Source organism: Anabrus simplex, chromosome 5 (genome assembly GCF_040414725.1).
Source record: "Anabrus simplex isolate iqAnaSimp1 chromosome 5, ASM4041472v1, whole genome shotgun sequence".
In the NCBI taxonomy this organism is placed as follows: domain Eukaryota; kingdom Metazoa; phylum Arthropoda; class Insecta; order Orthoptera; family Tettigoniidae; genus Anabrus; species Anabrus simplex.
The window spans coordinates 452525962-452544445 of NC_090269.1; the positions used below are offsets into that span (position 1 = coordinate 452525962).

Consider the following 18484-nt stretch of genomic DNA (forward strand, 5'->3'; position numbering starts at 1 on the left):
TGCCGGGGACTGGGGGGCTTGGCTTTATGTTTTCCTGTTCTGCTAAAGATTTTTCTGGGGATTATATACGAGGTGGTTTCCCGCTTACACCGCTATGGTTACGCTCCCAAATGTGCGTCATATGACTGTGACCAACGTGCACTAATAGCGATGCTGCTGCCCGCCGCCCAGCATTCGGCGTTGAGACGCTGGCTGTACGCTCTACTCCATATATCTGTGGTCTTGGCAACACCGGAGTTCCTGTACGAATCGTGGTTTCTATGACAATTATGTCGAAATTCGACAAGATGGCTGACACTTCGGGCAAAAATGTGTAGACAGATATAAGAAATTGCCGTTCTATCTAGTGTTGTCTGTGGAATGATTGTAGGAAATCCAATATGGCTGTCACTTAGGGCGTAAAACATTCACAAATATAACTCTAACATCAGCAAACAAAGATCTAGACAACACCAACACTAGATCAAAATAAGCCACAAACATCCACCAGAAACTGGAGGGAATAGGATTGGTCATAAGGATTATATGTTGGATATGAATATAAGGGTTCGAAAAGTTAAAGTAGGAAATCATGTATGACAGGAAGAGAAAGCTTGGAAGGGAATTCCACAGGGTAGTAAAATCGGCCCATTACTATTCTTATTATATGCAAATGATTCACGGAACAATATAACATCACAAACAATATTGTACGCAGATGATATAATTGTTTATAGGGAAATAAATAACATTGAGAATTGTACAGAATTACAAAGGGACCTTGACAGTATCCAGCATTGTGTCGAATAGAATATGAAGATTAATGGAGGCAAATCAATTGTCACAATTTTACAAACAAGAGCTTAAAACCTGAATATAAATATACTTTAGATGAGGTAATTGTCCCAAAAGATGGCAAGTACAAATACTCAGGATTGAGGTTTGAAAGTAATTTGCACTGGAAGGGTCATGTTGACGACATTGTTGGGAAACCATATCGTCGCTGCCGGGACAAAACCTCCTATGTGAAATATTTTAGCTTAGAACTTCGGCCGGTAAGGTTCTGTCATCTAAGGTGCAATATTGTGTGAATGTTGTCAAGGCATTCTCGCTCTTCATAATGTATGTGCTGCGGGTTGGTACATCTCCAAAAACATTATCACATAGGAGGTTTTGTCCCGGCAACGACGATATAAATCGTTAGATGGCATAATGAGGCTACTTATAGTATGCAACAAAGAATTAAAAGAGAAAAGTATGGTTCGTCCATTATTGGAATATGCAAGCAGTGTTTGGGAACCTCGCCAGGAGTACCTAATAAAAGAAATAGAATGTGTGCAGCGGAAAGCAGCAAGATTTGTAACAGGGGATTTCAGGAGAAAAGTAGTGTAACAGAAATATTAGGGAAACTTGGTTGGGAAGCTTTAAGTAAGAGAAGGGAGAAAACTAGACTAATAGCATTATATAGAGCCTATACAGGAGAGGAAGCATGGGGAGAAATCCGTGAGAGGCTTCAGTTGGAAAATAATTATATCGGCAGGGTTGATCGCAAGTATAAAATTAGACAGGATTTTATCAGAAATGATTGGGGTACAGCTTACCTGGGGAAGTGTTTGATCCTTTTCCAAAATCTGTACAGATATTCAAGAAAATAGTAAACGGAAACGGAGAAAAGAATTCTAAGGGGGCATTCGACCTTTGTATGTTATTGTAATAATGAATTTTTGTGAATAAATTCATTCCATCCTCTTGTCTATGGAGACTGGACAGCTGAAGTAGAGGACTGCCTATAGGGGTGAAGTACAGTGGAGAATTCGTGGGCCCTGGGACCGCCATGGTAGCTGTGAAGGCTCTTCAGAAAATCTGAAAATCAGTGGCAAAAGAGTTCTGGTTAAGACGCAGCAGGTCGTTATGCACGTTAGGTACCAAAATAGGTTTAAAGAAAGCAATGCACTTATAGCAATATTATGTGTGTAAGTACAGACGATATTATGAGTAGAATTTTGTAAATAATATAAATGTATTAAAGATGAGCTGTGTGTTTAATACAAAAATGTTAATGTAAATTGTATAATACTCTATTTTAGGAAAATGTCTGCTTTATTCTTAAGTTAAAATGTACCTGTCGTGAATAATGTATGTTTGTGTATCATTTGCCACCAAGGTAGAGACCTCATTTGCAAATATAGTATTTTGATTTGATATATACGACTTTAGCCACGGAGTCCTTACATATCATGTGTTTACAGTCTGACTTTCTGATTCACCCTCGTACAATTCAAGACAAAGTAGTGAAATAAAACGAGGCGTAGGTCGTGGAATTTTACGTGATTAATACTTACAGATTTACCAATTTCCCTTGAAATTATACTCGCCACCTGAACAATACATGAGGTAATATTTTACTTAATTTAGCCCTTTTAAAATGAAATAATGATATAGAACGGACAAATGTGGATGTATAAAATTTTTCTTGATGAAATAATATCAGTTAAAATAACCTATGCAACAGGGCGAATAGGGCAAGAATTATAAAACAAGAATTGGCTTAGAGTTTAACCCAGAACAAATACAACAAAAGAGCAATATCTTACAAGGCGAAACTTAGACACTACAGCACAGTGGTAAAGCCAGAGGGTTTCTACGCTTCGAACCTGACAACGAATAAAAAGGGTGAGCTTCAAGATCTCGAAAAAAGGAGAGGAAAATAGTAAGCAAAATTTTAGGACCACAGAAAAATGTTGATGGGGAGTGGAGGAATAGAAAAAATGATGACCTCTACAAACACACCGAAAAATCACTGTCGCCATGCGAAAGCGAAGGCTAAAATTCTATGGGCATCTAGAAATAATGGATGAGAAACGGCTAAGAAAATATTCAAGTAGATCACTGGACTGAAAGCTTCGACAAAGTGGGTAGAAGAGGTAAAAAAGAGATGTAATAGAAAGTGGACTTACAGTGGATATGGTTCACAACAGAAAAGAATTTAGAAGCCGAGTGGACAGCATCAAACATTCGAGGAGGAACCACCAAACTGGTCAGATAAAGAAAGGAAGATCAGCAGTGAAAGGATGAAGAGGTTCTAGGAGAACAAGGAGAAGAAGAAGAGAAAGCCTTAAATTCAATGCGGTCCATAGGCGGCCCAAATTCGGAAACAAGAAGAAGAAGAATTTGTTATGATTTCCTGCGTTCCTGAAGTAATTTAATAACAACATGTTAAAGGTTCAAAACATTGACTGTTCATTTGATATACGGCAGAAAATTAAACACTGACATGCGTACGAAGGCAGCACAAGTAGCAAGGGTGTCCCTCATCACTTTGAACGAGCTTGAGATTTAGCACCGTGAGTGTAGACAATGGCCGGGAAGAAGAGTGTTTAAGACGAAGATCACCGGAGCGGCTGTTCTAATCGCCAAACGAGCGTGGGGTGCTGTGCTCTTGATTCTCTTTATGAGTTAGTACGACAAATGGTTACGCAGGAATGAGTATTTTGTTTTCGGGTCTCAACCCCCATGTAATATCCTTAGGGATTTTTGTTTTTCTTCTAGCCCCCTTTTTTTGCATTTTGTGGGGACGTGGGTGTCACACATATGAATTGGGCCCTGTTTTACGGTCTGGCGCCAACCCTATGTCGAAGGATGTAATAACTATTAGGTGTTTCTGTGGTGGTTGATGGTGTAAGGTGTTGTCTGAAGTGAAGAAGATAGTGTACGGACAAACACAAACCCCCAGTTTCCAAGCCGGGAAGAAAACCCGGGACCCACTGAACCGAAGGTCTCAACGCTGACCATTCAGTCAAGGAGTCCCACTAACTACTTTAACTGTTTTCGGAGACGACGAGGTGCCAGAATTTAGGCTCGCGGGAGTTCATTTGCGTGCTGGTGATCCTGACGTATTTCAGCTATGCAAGCCTCTCGATAGGGTAGAACTTGAAATGAGGGCTATTAGTCAAGAAAAAAGTGTGGATGAATGGGTGGCTACATTTCTAGAGAATACACCTCAGAGAATTAGAGTAGGTAAAGCGTTATCTGATCCAGTAATCATTAAGAGTTTGTCACCGCAGGGCAGTATGATGATGCTTCTTGTTGTTTTAAGGGGCCTAACATCGAAGGTCATCGGCCCCCAGGGCAGTATCATTGGACATTTATGTTCTTATATATAAACGGTATTGTAGCTCGCATAATATGGCAGCCGCAGAGCAAGCTATTAGGAGAGTGGAACAACCGCAGTAAGCGCACTCTTCACACCCATCCTGAGCTTCATTTAGGAAATGTAGCTCTTCACGTAGTTGACACCGATTTCTTGGGCTCCTTTTCGATAGCAAATTATCGTGCGAGCCGCATGTGTGGCAGTTAAAAGTGCAATTCACCAAGTAGTTGAACAACTTCAAGTTCCTTAGCAGCACTAATCGGGGAGCTGAACGCACGGTGCTCCTACGACTTTATAAGGCACACGTATTATCCAGGTTAGACTACGGCAGTGTAGCATATGGATCAGCAAGGCAAAGCGTCCTTACGAAACTGAATAGCATGTACCAGAGCGGAGTTAGGTTGGCGGCGGGAGCTTTTCTTACAAGCCCCTTTGTTAGCCCGCCCCGCTGAATCTGGTATGCCGCCTTTACACCTGAGGCGCCAGTAAATGCTTCTGTCCTATGATGCAAATTTGCGACAGATATCAATCAATCACTGATCTGCATTTAGGGCAGTCGCCCAGGTGGCAGATTTCCTACTATTGTTTTCCTAGCCTTTTCTTAAATGATTGTAAAGAAATTGGAAATTTATTGAACATCTCCCTTGGTAAGTTATTCCAATCCCTAACTCCCCTTCCTATAAACGAATATTTGCCCCAATTTCTCCTCTTGAATTCCAACTTTATCTTCATATTGTGATCTTTCCTACTTTTAAAGACACCATCCAAACTTATTCGTCTAATGATATCCTCCCACGCCATCTCTCCACTGACAGCTCGGAACATACCACTTAGTCGAGCAGCTCGTCTCCTTTCTCCCAAGTCTTCCCAACCCAAACTTTGCAACATTTTTGCAACGCTACTCTTTTGTTGGAAATCGCTCAAAACAAATCGAGCTGCTTTCCCTTCGAATTTTTCCAGTTCCTGAATCAAGTAATCCTTGTAAGGGTCCCATACACTGGAACCATACTCTAGTTGGGGTCTCACCAGAGACAAATAAGCTCTCTCGTTTACATCCTTACTACAACCCCAAAATACTCTCATAACCATGTGCAGAGATCTGTACCCTTTATTTACAATCATATTTATGTGATTACCCTAATGAAGATCTTTCCTTATATTAATACCTAGGTATTAACAATGATCCCCAAAGGTAACTTTCAACCCATCAACGCAGTAATTAAAACTGAGAGGACTTTTCCTATTTGTGAAACTCACAACCTGACTTTTATCCCCGTTTATCATCATACCATTGCCTACCGTCCATCTCACAACATTATCGAGGTCATTTTGCAGTTGCTCACAATCTTGTAACTTATTTATTACTCTGTACAGAATAACATCATCTGCGAAAAGCCTTATCTCTGATTCCACTTCTTTACTCATATCAGTGATATATATAAGAAAACATAAAGGTCAAATAATAATGCCTTGAGAAATTCCCCTCTTAATTTTTACAGGGACAGATAAAGCTTCACCTACTCTAATTCTCTGAGTTCTGTTTTCTAGAAACACAGCCACTCATTCAGTCACTCTTTTGTCAAGTCCAATTGCACTCATTTTTGCCAGTAGCCCCCCATGATCTACCCTATCAAATGCCTTAGATAAGTCAATCGCAATACAGTCCAATTGACCTCCTGAATCCAGGATATCTGCCATACGTTGCTGGAATCCTACAAGTTCGGCTTCAGTGGAATAACCTTTCCTAAACCCAAACTGCCTTCTATCAAACCAGTTATTCATTTTGCAAACATGTTTTATATAATCAGAAAGAATGCTTTCCCAAAGCTTACATACAATGCATGTCAAACTGACTGGCCTGTAATTTTCAGCTTTATGTCTATCACCCTCCCCTTTATATACAGGGGCTAATATAGCAACTCTCCATTCATTTGGTATAACTCCTACATGCAAACAATAATCAAACAAGTACTTCAGATATGGTAATATATCTCAACCCATTATCTTTAGTATATCCCCCGAAACCTTATCAATTTGAGCTGCTTTTCTAGTTTTCAACTTTTGTGTCTTACTGTAAATATCATTGCTGTTATTGGTAAATTTTGATACTTCTTTAGTATTAGTCACCTCCTCTATCTGGACATTATAGTAGTAACCAAAAATCTTCACATACTGCTGGCTGAATACTTCTGCCTTTTGAAGATCCTCGCATACACACTCCCCTTGTTCATTAATGATTCATGGAATGTCCTTCTTGGAACCTGTTTTTGCCTTAAAGTACATATAGATACTCTTCCGTTATTATGGCCACCAAATATGCTTGCCAGCATGTTATCCTTAGCTAACTTCTTTGCTAGATTCAATTTCCTAGTAAGTTCCTTCAATTTCTCCTTACTTCCACAGCCATTTCTAACTCTATTTCGTTCCAACCTGCACCTCCTTCTTAGTATCTTTACTTCTCTGTTATAATATAGCGGATCTTTACAATTCCTTACCACCTTTAAAGGTAAAAACCTACTTGCACATTCCTCAATAATTGCTTTAAACCCATCCCAGAGTCTGTTTACTTTTCTATTTTCCGTTTTCCACCGATCATAGTTATTTATTAAAAACTCCCTCATACCTGTTTTATCAGCCATATGGTACTGCCTAACAGTCCTAATTTTAATCTCTTCCTTTCTTTCACATTTATTTTTAACTACGACAAAAACAGCTTCGTGATCACTAATACATCTATTACTTCGGTTTCTCTATAGAGCTCATCTGGTTTTACCAGCACCACATCCTGAATATTCTTCCCTCTATTTGGTTCCATCACCTTCTGAATCAGCTGTCCTTCCCATATTAACTTATTTGCCATTTGTTGGTCATGCTTCCTGTCGTTCGCATTACCTTCCCAATTGACATTTGGTAAGTGAGATCACCCGCTACAATCACGTTCCTTTCCTTATCGTTTCCCACATAGCTGATTATCTTATCAAATAATTCTGAATCAGCATCTGCGCTACCCCTTCCTAGTCTGTACACTACAAGGATATCAAGTTGCCTATTATCTTTAGAGATGAGCCTTACCCCTAGAATTTCGTGTTTGTCATCTTTAACTTTTTCGTAGCTTACAAATTCTTCTTTCACGAGAATAAATACTCCCCCTCCTACCATTCCTATCCTATCTCCACGATACACCCTCCACTTCCGTGAGAACACTTCTGTATCCATTATATCATTTTACAGCCATGATTCAACTCCTATTACAATATCTGGTAAGTATATATCTATTACAGACTATCCACTAAATGCCCGTATCGATAATGTAATCCAATCAATAAATGAAAAGAAGTTCCACCTAATGGATACTTTCTCTTTTTTATTTAGCCTTGGGCTATTTATAAAGACATTAATAATCACAGAACATGCTTCGATTGCTTAGCAATCATCATCAGCTTTTTTTACATGTAGCTTAGGTAAATGTAGCATAAAATCGATATCATGATTTACATTGAAAAATTAAAAACAGGTGTTAGTAGAAAGCGTATAGGTGGGAGAGGAGGGAGGGGGAGTGCATTGAGGGCGGTTGTTAGTTGGACAATAAACTTAATATTAAAAACACTTATTGGGCTACAATATCTTCGGTTCACTATAAGTCCTGAGAGTTTTTCCAATAAAATCACTTGCTGCTGAAAACTTGTAGATTTTTGGTAAAATGCTCCTGTTGAATTGTTTTTAAAGTGTTTATGTCTTCTTGAAACGGCTTCTGGTTTTCTTCCCCGTCACTTGTCTCTTATTAGGTGGAAAAGCGTGGCCCGTTGTTGAATGAATTCTACTATTCGGTGTTCAAGAACTTGTTAAGTTAGATAGTCTGTATTACGACCTGTGACCGGCAGAAAAAGATTGCGTGAATTAGTTTTGGTAGCCTAGAAACGTATTGGCTAGGGAGGCTATTTAGTATTCGAAGGTGTGGAAATATAAACTTACCCTTGTCCTGTTTGTTTACTTTACTTCCCGTGCTACGGGTGTAGGTTTGTTTCAGCTGTCTTCGACCTTCATTTATTGATTGAAGTACATATCTATTAAATTACTTAATGCTATTCCTTTCTTTACAATACTTCTACAGTTGAGCACTAACAGTTTTATGTCATCCCTACTTGATTTTCAGTTCCCTGTTCCTTTAACACCGCTCCCTAGGCCACTCTGTTTCCCTATAACCCTTCTAAACAAATTTCCTAACTGATATGTACCACTAAGGTTTAAATGAAGGCCATCTAAGCGCAGATCCCTATCTCCTACCCACCCATTAGGATCTGGACATTTCACTCCCAGTTGAAGATCCTCGCATAAACACTCCCCTTGTTCATTAATGATTCATTCAAGTGCATGCTTCTTTGCTTCCGCAGCAGTTGTATCCGCAAATCCAGGCTTCCTGAATCTGGGATCCAAGAATGTACACAGAGCTAGAGTTCCGGAATGCTCAATATTATGGTATTTTGTGACAATTTCCAGTACCGACTTCACGGGGGCACAGATCTTTTGCATACTGATGATAAAACACGTGTCAGTGGAATAGCATCGCTACCTGTGATATACTAAGCTGCTTTGTGGTTTCAGCACTGTGCAGAGATCTTTACAAATTTCCCATTCTTCTTCAGAGAGTACAGGTAAGGTGTTGCTGGTCAATGCTGTTGTTACCTTTATTGCATCTTTGAGCTCTACAAAGCAACTCAAGCATATAAAATGTTGAGTTCCACCTAGTTGGTACACTCTGAATTAATTTTTTAGGGATAACATCACTGTGAGCTTTCTGGTAGTCCAATAGCTTTCTTGTTGCAGTTGCAGTTCTTTTGAAGAAGGCAACAATAGATTTGACCTTTTCTTGTAGTGGTTGTACTTTATCTAAAGCTTCCTGAACAACCAGGTTCAGGGTATGTGCATAAAAACCAAAATGCTTCCACCCTAGGTCATTCTTCACAGCGTTTTTATGTTGCCTGCATTATCTGTGACAACCAATTCACTTTCTCAGATAAACTAAATTTATCTGTTATGTTTCCTACATGTGTAGCCAAATTACTGCTAGTATGTGGCCCACCTACTGGTGTACAGTCCAGTAATGTTGTAATAAACTTGAAGTTTTCATCCAAGTAGTGGGCAGTGACAGCTATGTAAGAATCATTATTTTTAGAAGTCCAACAATCTGTAGTAAGGCAGACACTTTCAATAGATAACAGCTGTTGTGAGACAGCATTGAAACATTGCTCATATGCTGCTGGTAGGTATCAGTTTCCTGTTGGGGAGTTCATATGAAGAATTTAATGCCTTCACAAATTCCCTGAACCCACGGTCTTCCACTATAGAGACAGGTTGAAAATCCAGCATAAATAGCTTCATTAAGTGGTGATTGAGCCCTTTCTGAACAGAATGATTTTCTTTGTCAAAAAACCTGATATATGTTACTGGTGGGATGAACTGCTGGTGTTTGCTGCTGTAGTATTAAGCCCTGAAGAAGAGGTGACTGTTGAAGTGAGTACTGAAGTTGAAGGAATATGAAGATCTTGATTATGCGATAGGAAAGAAGACACAGGAGGTTGCTGAGAATTACCTTGATATTACCACTGTAGGGTGTTTTCTCCTTAGATGTGTTTTTAAGTTTCTTATTGATAATTTATTCGACAGCTTCTAGCTGCAGATATCACATTGTGCCACATGGCCACTGTTCCTTAACTCTGTAAAAAAGTGACCATAATGGGCTGGTTTAATTCCTCTTGACCCCCACATTCATTTTCAAATACTATAATTTATTTCTGCTAAACAAAATGCGTTCACGGAGAAGTTAATCAACCAAAATAAAACACACTTAAAATTTACACTGCGCTCACAATTCAGCCATATCATGATTTTCACTCTGTATAACTCAAAATTACTGAAGCGTCCACCTGCAATATCAGCAAATTTTGAACTATATGGCGATTTCCCACATGATCAGGTACCACAATATTATTTCTCTTTATTACTGCATTTCAATACAGAATTCGTTAATACTAGAACGAAGGTAACGATTACGCGTATATAATTGCCAGTGGATTGTTTCCTTTTTGTTCTTTACTACGCTCAGGCGTCAGTTAAAACTTCGAGTATTTAAAATTCGGTTTAAATATTGTGAGCGCCCTCGGCGCCGGGCTTGTGCATCTGTTTCATTGCTGTTCGGCCAGATGGCACTGACGGTCTCGTTGGGCACGCAAAGCGAGGTAGCAACAGAACAGTTTCAGAAGCAATGGTTGTAACAGGTTGTTTTGTGAAACAGCTACATTTCAAAATAGCTGTTGCATCTCTCCGCTCCAGTCGCCATTACAGTCAAGTTACGTTTCGGATATTTATTTCCGTAATGGCTCGCATATAACCATAGTGCGGTGTCGTGTACATTCCGTGTGGGTTTATGTGCGTTGTATAGGTATCAACATGCGATGGAACGAACCTCTTGAGTGCTGTTATGTTAAACTATGCTAGCTGGCTGCGTAGACGATGGTCGGCCGTACGTGCAAGGGATACCAAAAGGACCGTATGTATTAATCGGTGAGTAGGCTTACCGTGAGAACACACTACTTCCTATTCTTAGTACTGTGTGCATGTGCCATGTATTGTAGCGGGGTGGCCCTGGGCCCACATCTCTGCTATATAAGGAATTCCACGTACAAGGTACAGTCCGTATACCCGTTGGGCTGCGGAAGGTAAAGTTAGTAAATGTATATCATAGGTATGCCGGCTGTTTATATTGTGTTCCCTTCCTTATAAACGTTCGGATGCGGAATGTACCTGTGCTGTGCTCATTTTCTGCTGTAACCCATGGCATGCGTAGTTTTGTGTTTCTATGTTCATTTAAATGTCAGATGTTGCCTCGCGACGTCATAGTTTCATCATGGCTGACCTTCCAGAGGTTGACGGGATGAACTATGACGTCATCAACATGGCTGCCCTGGCAAGAGGGTCGTAGCGCTTGTCACATATTGGCATTTAATAATTACGTAGAAATTGCAAAAAAAATTAATTTTCGCATCTAAGTTCCTTTTTTTGGACATGGTAGAATTCACCCTTTAGGTTAAAAAAATTCTGAGACACGAATTGGAGGTAGCTGGATTGTGTACCGGGCCCCCAAACTGTTCATGGTCCAAGAGAGGTAATATCTGATGCATCGATAATGAGCCAAGAGAGCGCGCGAGGGAGGACAGAGAGAATTGACGTCTGCCAATCCACTGGCGGGAGAAGACAGCGTTGACGAGACAAGAAACTTGAGATAATTTCTTGAGTATTATGATATGCTTTGTTATGTTAATTATCATACCCTGCAACATTAACGTGTTCGCGGTAAAAACCGTGAGAACCAAATCTACTCTTCACAAGGGAGTCAAGTGGACTTGAAGTGTGTTTGCCAGGGAAGTACACGGCGTAGTGTGGCTTGTCGACCTAATAAATACTGAGCTCAGACAGCAGAGAGCCCATTCTATTGTAACGAGTTGGCGGGGTAGTAGGATCAATTAACACTAGACTGGTAGCTCCAATACTAAGATTTATTAGCTACGCACTAAACTATACAAGACTACACTCTACCTTCGTTTCTCACTTGTTCTCACACTACACAGTTTTACACTCACACACAAGGTCAGCACTGTAGCACAATAGTTCGATAATCACCGCAGTTCACATACATCACTACACTAGCAGTCGCTCACGACTGAAACTCGCCAACTTCTAACTCAGTCTAACTCTCTCTCCTGCAGGCAGGTCGTTCCTCTCTCATATACCTGCGCTGGCTCTTCTAGAATCGTCTGAATGCTGGATGGATCCAGCAACATCGCGAGATGGAACACTTCAGATTAATCGCGGAGTCATCTCCATACTCCTCTGCTACGGACCGCGAGCGGAAGCGAGTGGGGCTGGCCTAGCACTTAAGCGCTGCTAGTGATTGGTGCAGTTGAACCGTAAGGGGTGGGTCTATACGGTGCCGGGCCGGGCCCACTGCCAGCTGACATGGCGGACGCTATGACCATTACACTGCTCGTCCTCAAGGCTGCTCCATGATACGGTGCCAAGCGATCCAGGTGAACAACCATCACCTTCCCTCGGGGAGGCCGCCGGATCCGGTAGACGACGTCGTTGATCTTGGTGACGATTGTATATGGGCCTTCCCACTGTGGCTGCAGTTTCAGTGACTTCCCTTTCGTTCGCACCGGACGGTACAGCCACACTCTGTCACCTTCTTGGAAACCCGCAGAGTTCGCGAGCATGTCGTAGCGGGCTTTCATCCTGTCGCTGGCTACCCTTAGATGATGTCGGTCGTAATCGTGGATGTCGTTGAGCCGATCCACCAACTCCCATGCATAGTCTGTCGCTGGTTGCTGCTGGTCTGGTGCAGACCCGAACATTGGATCGCATGGCAGGCGGAGCTCCCTTCCGAAGACCATGTTGGCAGGTGTCACGCCCGTCGTCTCATGGGTGGACGCTCGATAGGCCATCAAGAAGAAGGGGACCCTCTCGTCCCAGTCCTTCTGGTGCGCCGAAACCACCTTCCTGAGGCTCTCTTCGACGGTTTTTACAAAACGCTCCACCATATCATCTGACTGAGGGTGGAGAGGCGTCGTACGTGTCTTCCGCACTCCTAAGCGTAGCAGAATCCCTTGCATCAGCCTGGACTCAAAGTTTCTGCCTTGGTCGCTATGAAGTTCCCTCGGGACACCGAATCGACACAAGAAGTTCTTGACCAAGACGTCGGCCACTGTCGATGCCTCTTGGTTCGGGATGGCGTAGACCTCCGGCCACTTTGTGAAGTAGTCCATAGCCAGGAGTAGGTAACTGTTCCTGGCGTCAGATTCGGGGAATGGTCCAGCGATATCAATGGCGATCCTCTCGAATGGTGCTCCAACGTTGTACTGCATCATTTGGCCCCTACTCCTGGTGCGTGGACCCCGGCTCGCCGTGCAGGTGTCACACAGCTGGCACATCCTCTCAACATCGTTCCTCAAGTGGACCCAGTAGTAACGCAGTCGGGCACGATCTAGTGTCTTATTCACTCCCAAGTGGCCGGCAGTAGCGCCCGCATGCAACTCGGTCAGCACCTATATTCTCATGCTCCTGGGGATTATCAGCTGTGCAATGTTCTTCTCTCCGTCGGTTGATTCCCACGTGCGGGTAAGTACCCCGTCACTAACCATGAGAGACGACCACTGGGCCTAGTACGCCTTATAGGTTGGACTGCGTTCGGCGATGTCTTTCCATTCCGCCCTCTGCCCCGACTCTACTTCTCGTAAGATCAGCCCGACATCGTCCTCCTTAAGCTGCTCGCTCCTGAGGGTGTCTCGATCCCATCCTTCAGCGGCGGTGGCCCTCACGGCCGGACGTCCACGATGCCTGCCTGTCTCTGCACTTTCTGGCAGTGTGTACAGTTCGCAGGGCACGGTCTTCCCGATAGGGCGTCGGCGTTGCAGTGCTTCTTTCCTTGGCGGTGCTCGGTGGTGAAGTCGTACTCCTGAAGGCGTTGCACCCAGCGAGCTGTCTGACCTTCCAGGTTTCTGAAGCTTAGGAGCCAGGTGAATGCGGAGTGGTCGGTGCGCAGGCGGAAAGGCTGCCCATACAGATACTTGTGGAAGTGCTCCAAGGTCTTCACGATGGCCAGCAATTCCCTACACGTCACGCAGTAATTTCTCTCAGCTTTTGACGACGTCTTGCTGAAATAGGCGATCACCTTCTCCTGGCCGTCTTGCGCCTGTGACAGTACCCCACCAATTGCCACGTCGCTGGCGTCGGTATCGACGATGAACTTCTCCCAAGGCTTGGGATATCCTAGGATGGGTGCCGTACACAGGGACTCCTTCAGCTTCCGGAAAGCAGCCTCTGCCTCGCTTGACCATGGGAAAGACCTCCTCTCCTCGGTGAACCGTGTAAGAGGCTTCGAGATGTCTGCGTAGTCAGTTATAAATCAGCGGTAATACGTGCAGAGGCCGAGAAAACTCCTTAGTTCTCGCTTGTCCCTCGGCACCGGCCAGTCCCTGACGGCTTCTAACTTCTCCGGATCCGTGGCTACTCCCTCCTTTGACATGATGTGGCCCAGGTAGCGGACCTCCTTCTGGAACGGCTGGCATTTTCCGGAATTTAACTTTAGGTGAGCCCCACGTAGCCTCTCGAACACTTTCTTCAGGTTCTCCACGTGCTCTTTGAACGTGCGTCCCACAATAATCATGTCGTCCAGGTGCACGAGGCAAGCGTAGTGAGTGAGGCCCCTCAGCACGGCCTCCATCCGTCGCTCGAAAGTCGTCGGCGCGTTGCAGAGGCCGAAGGGCATCACCGTGAACTGGTAGAGCACTTGGCCGGTTGAGAAAGCCGTCTTCTCCTTGTCTTCCGGATGGAGCGCTACTTGCCAGTATCCAGACTTCAGGTCCAAAGTCGAAAACCACTGGGCTCCAGATAACGTGTCCAGGGTGTCATCTATCCGAGGTAACGGGAAAAGTCTTTCTTCGTGACGTCGTTCAACTTCCGGTAATCGGCACAGAAACTGAGCTAACCGTTCTTTTTCTTCACCAGGACGACTGGCGATGACCACGGGCTGATCGACTCCTCGACGACTCCCCGCTGTTTCATGTCATCTAGCATCTGGACGATTTCCACCTTCTTCGCCAGCGGTACTCTACGAGGTGGCTGTCGGATTGGAGCGGCGTCGCCGGTGTTAATGCGATGGTTCACTCTGTCCGTCTTTCCGTAGTCACCTCCGGTAGCAGTGAAAATGTCCTGAAACTCATGGATTAGTTCCTTAACCTCTCTGAGCTCTCTCGCCTCTAAATGTTTCCGGGCGTCGGATATAATTTTCCGGAGCTTATCCAATCCGTCGCCTGCTTCCAGGGTCTGTGCGTCTCCGGAGGCCGTTCGCAGCAGATAAGGGCGGTGGGGTTCCCTCTCCGGCTGTCCCTCAGCAATGTCCGGCCTGGCGATGATCAATGCCGCCCCCGTGTCTATCGTGACTCGGCACGGCCTGTCTCCGAGCCACCCGTCGGCGATCAAGCTGTCGTCGCTCCGCTCGGTGACCACATTTAGCGTGAAACGAGGGGGCGGTAGTGACGGTGCCGATGAGCCCCTCTCCTTGTCGGCCCTTACTCGTTTCCCTGATCAGGGGCCGCCTCCATACGGCAGTTCCATCGCAGGTGGCCACGCTCGCCGCAATTCCTACAGGTGATCTCGTTGGTGCGTCGGCGTCTCAGCGGCGCCGTGCGTCGTTCTCCCGCAAAGGCGCGGGTCTCCGGCGCGTCCTCGCTTGTCACGGCTCATATTCATGGTGACGGTGCCGCTGTTCCCTTCACTGCCTCCACCCTCAGGGCTAACGCCAGGGCCTCTCTGAGGTCATGCTCCCCGCTGAGCATCAGCTTTTGACGGATCTCAGCGTCGCGGAGCCCATCAATGAATGTATCGGCTGCCTCCCGCTGAGTGTGGTCCAGAGGCCTTGTGGGCTAGCTGCTCCACATGTTGCGCGAATTCTTGCAGCGTCTCCTTAGCGCGCTGTGTCCTCTTCTTTAGCTGGACTCGGTAGGCGGCTGCCAGCTGCTGGTCACCATATCGGCTGTCGTGAGCTCTAACTATCTCGCCGTAAGTGGCACCCGGCTGAAGGCTGTGTAGTACTTCCGCTGCTGGTAATAGCAGTCCGGCGATTAGGTACACGGCCCTTTCCTCCGATGTCCAACCGTTGTGCCCGCACACGGTCTCGAATTGCGCCCGGAAGGTCCGCCAAGATGTTGTCCCGTCGAAGCGCGGGGCTTTTACTTTCCCGGCGCTGGAGCCGCTGTCGCTGCAGGTGGCCCTAGCACGAGTCTCCATGGCGGTCACTCTCGTACGTAGGGCACTTCTTATTTCAGGTCTCGAACTCCTGACTCCACAACATGCGGTATTTCTTTGATCTGTTTCTCAACCAGTTCCTGTACGTCCTGCATAATGTCACTCTTTAATTTTCTTTCGAGAGAGCGCATTTCGTGTTCGAAGTTACCTTGTCTGCCCTTAAGCTAATTTAATTCCAGTTTCAGTTCGCTCTTGATTTCGTCCTGTTTGGATGAGAGTTCGGTGAACTTACTGAGGAGAGCCTGAAACTGTTCGCTATCCATTTTACGATTCACTAGAAATTCCTAGTACGAAATTACTGTTACCAGTCGACCCCGATTCTGACACCAGTTGTAACGAGTTGGCGGGGTAGTATGATCAATTAACACTAGACTGGTAGCTTCAATACTAAGATTTATTAGCTACGCACTAAACTACACAAGACTACACACAACACTCAAGACTCACAACACAAACTTACACAGGTCGTGCGCTCTCTCTCCCGTCGTTTCTCACTTGTTCTCACACTACACAGTTCTACACTCACACACGGTCCCGCGTCACTCGGCTACACGTTCTCTCCTTCACCGACAGTCCGCACTGTAGCACACTAGTCCGATAATCACGGCAGTTCACACACTTCACTACACTGGCAGTCGCTCACGACTGAACCTCGCCAACTTCTAACTCAGTCTAACTCTCACTAAGTCGAGGCAGGTCGATCCCCTCTTATTTACCTATGCTGGCTCTTCTAGAATCGTCCGGATGCTGCACGGATCCAGGAACATCGCGACATGGAACACTCCAGATTAGTCGCGGAGTCATTTCCATACTCATCTGCTACAGGACCGCGAGCGGAAGCGAGTTGGGCTGGCCTAGTTGCTAGTGATTGGCGCAGCTGAAGCATAAGGGGTGGGTCTTTACGGTGCCGGGCCGGGCCCACTGCCAGTTGACATGGCGGACGCTATGACCATTACACTATTCTCAACTCTGATCTTGGAAGTGCGTAATGTGTATCGGTCGCGCTAAAGTGAAATGAAATAAACAGTGTCTGATAATTGAGAACTACTCTATTTGTTTGGATGTTTAGAACACAGATCAACTACTGCTAGGCTGAATAGTAAGGCGAACAGAAACTCACGTTTCGAGTTATATACCTTCTCTATCTCGCTCTAATCGCCAGCTGTGTAGGCTTAATTACGAATGAGCTAGATTGCTAACTTTTGCTCCAAGGAACTTTGCTAACTCTTATTGAATCACACAAGTTGGAAGTCTCATTAATCGGGCTTTTCAATGTGGACAGGAGATAATCTGCCAATGGTTAGGGCTATGAACTAAATGAAGCTGGGACTGTGTTTCATCAATAACACTAGCGCACATAAGCACAGTAGTAGGAGGAACGAACTAGCATCAAGCGTTGCTATATAGAAGTACGTGTGCGCGTGACCACCAGACTTCGCCAGAGAACTTTCCGTTAGGGGAATGATAGGAGCAACAATGGTATGCTACAGTAAGGGGAGACAAGTATAGACGAATTCTGTGCCTCCTTACAGTCAATACTAGATCTGCTTAGGCGTAATCGTCCGAAAGTGCTGATGTCCGACTGCGCATCCAAATCGTACGAGAGGGCGTAAAGAAAACAGCACGTAACGTCAAAACTGCACAAGATCAAAGGATCAAGCAGCAGGCAGAAGCAAACGATCAACACGGTCGAGCGGAAGCGAGACCATGGTGCTACCGCCTGTGACGACAGCAGTAGATTGGAGGGCTAGGCGCATATAGTCCGAGATGGAAGATCGCTGAAGGTCATTTAAACAGATAAATTTTGACAGTCTCTATTTTATTGCATGGGTTAGGGACAGGATAGCGTCGCATATGTTTGTAAATAATTAGTTTAAGCCTTTCAGGAATGTATGATTTATTTTTCTCACTCAGGACTTGCATGCGTTGGAAATGTATAGCTTTAGATCAGGGAATTTTAGTTTGTCTTATGATGAGAGATACAGGTTCGATGTAGTGTTGTTTTATGTAAATACATTTCTGGATTATCTTAGGTGTTATGTCTTGAAGTAAATTATCTTTAAAAGGAAAGGGACCAGTACGGTCTTGTAACATCGTTACATACACCTCGTGGAGTAAGTGGGTTATCTAGATATAAATTTTGCATCTGCATGAATTTCAGGTGCAGTTATAATAAGAGCGCATGTCCCCAACGTTGTAGTCTGGAGGGTCAACACCATAGTGCCCTCGAGTTTCTCTTAGATATAAGCATGGCACGAACTGTGGACCACAGAGTCCACAGACCAGACGTAGTGATATTTGATTGGCCTGTAGATGACTCGGCTGACAAGCCCTTTGTTTGCGTGCGTACGCAAGAGATAAACGAGATAATGTATACTTCGTGATATTTAATTGGGTATAAATGACAGGCAGAGAAGCCCATAATTTGCAAGTGTACGTAATATCAGAAAGGTATACGATTTGTGAAGGGCCAAGTAGACGAGTTTGTGAAGGGTC

The 18484-nt window shown here is 44.5% G+C and overlaps 1 protein-coding gene across 1 annotated transcript in view; it reads right to left on the minus strand.

The window, feature by feature from the left end:
• Nucleotides 1–1688: 1688 nt before the first annotated feature.
• LOC136875111 (zinc finger protein 501) overlaps nt 1689–18484 on the minus strand; it is a 106486-nt gene continuing 89690 nt past the window's right edge. The window contains exon 6 of the mRNA XM_067148841.2: nt 1689–1842. The gene's annotated coding sequence lies outside the window, so the exon portion shown is untranslated. The remainder of the gene's footprint in view (nt 1843–18484) is intronic.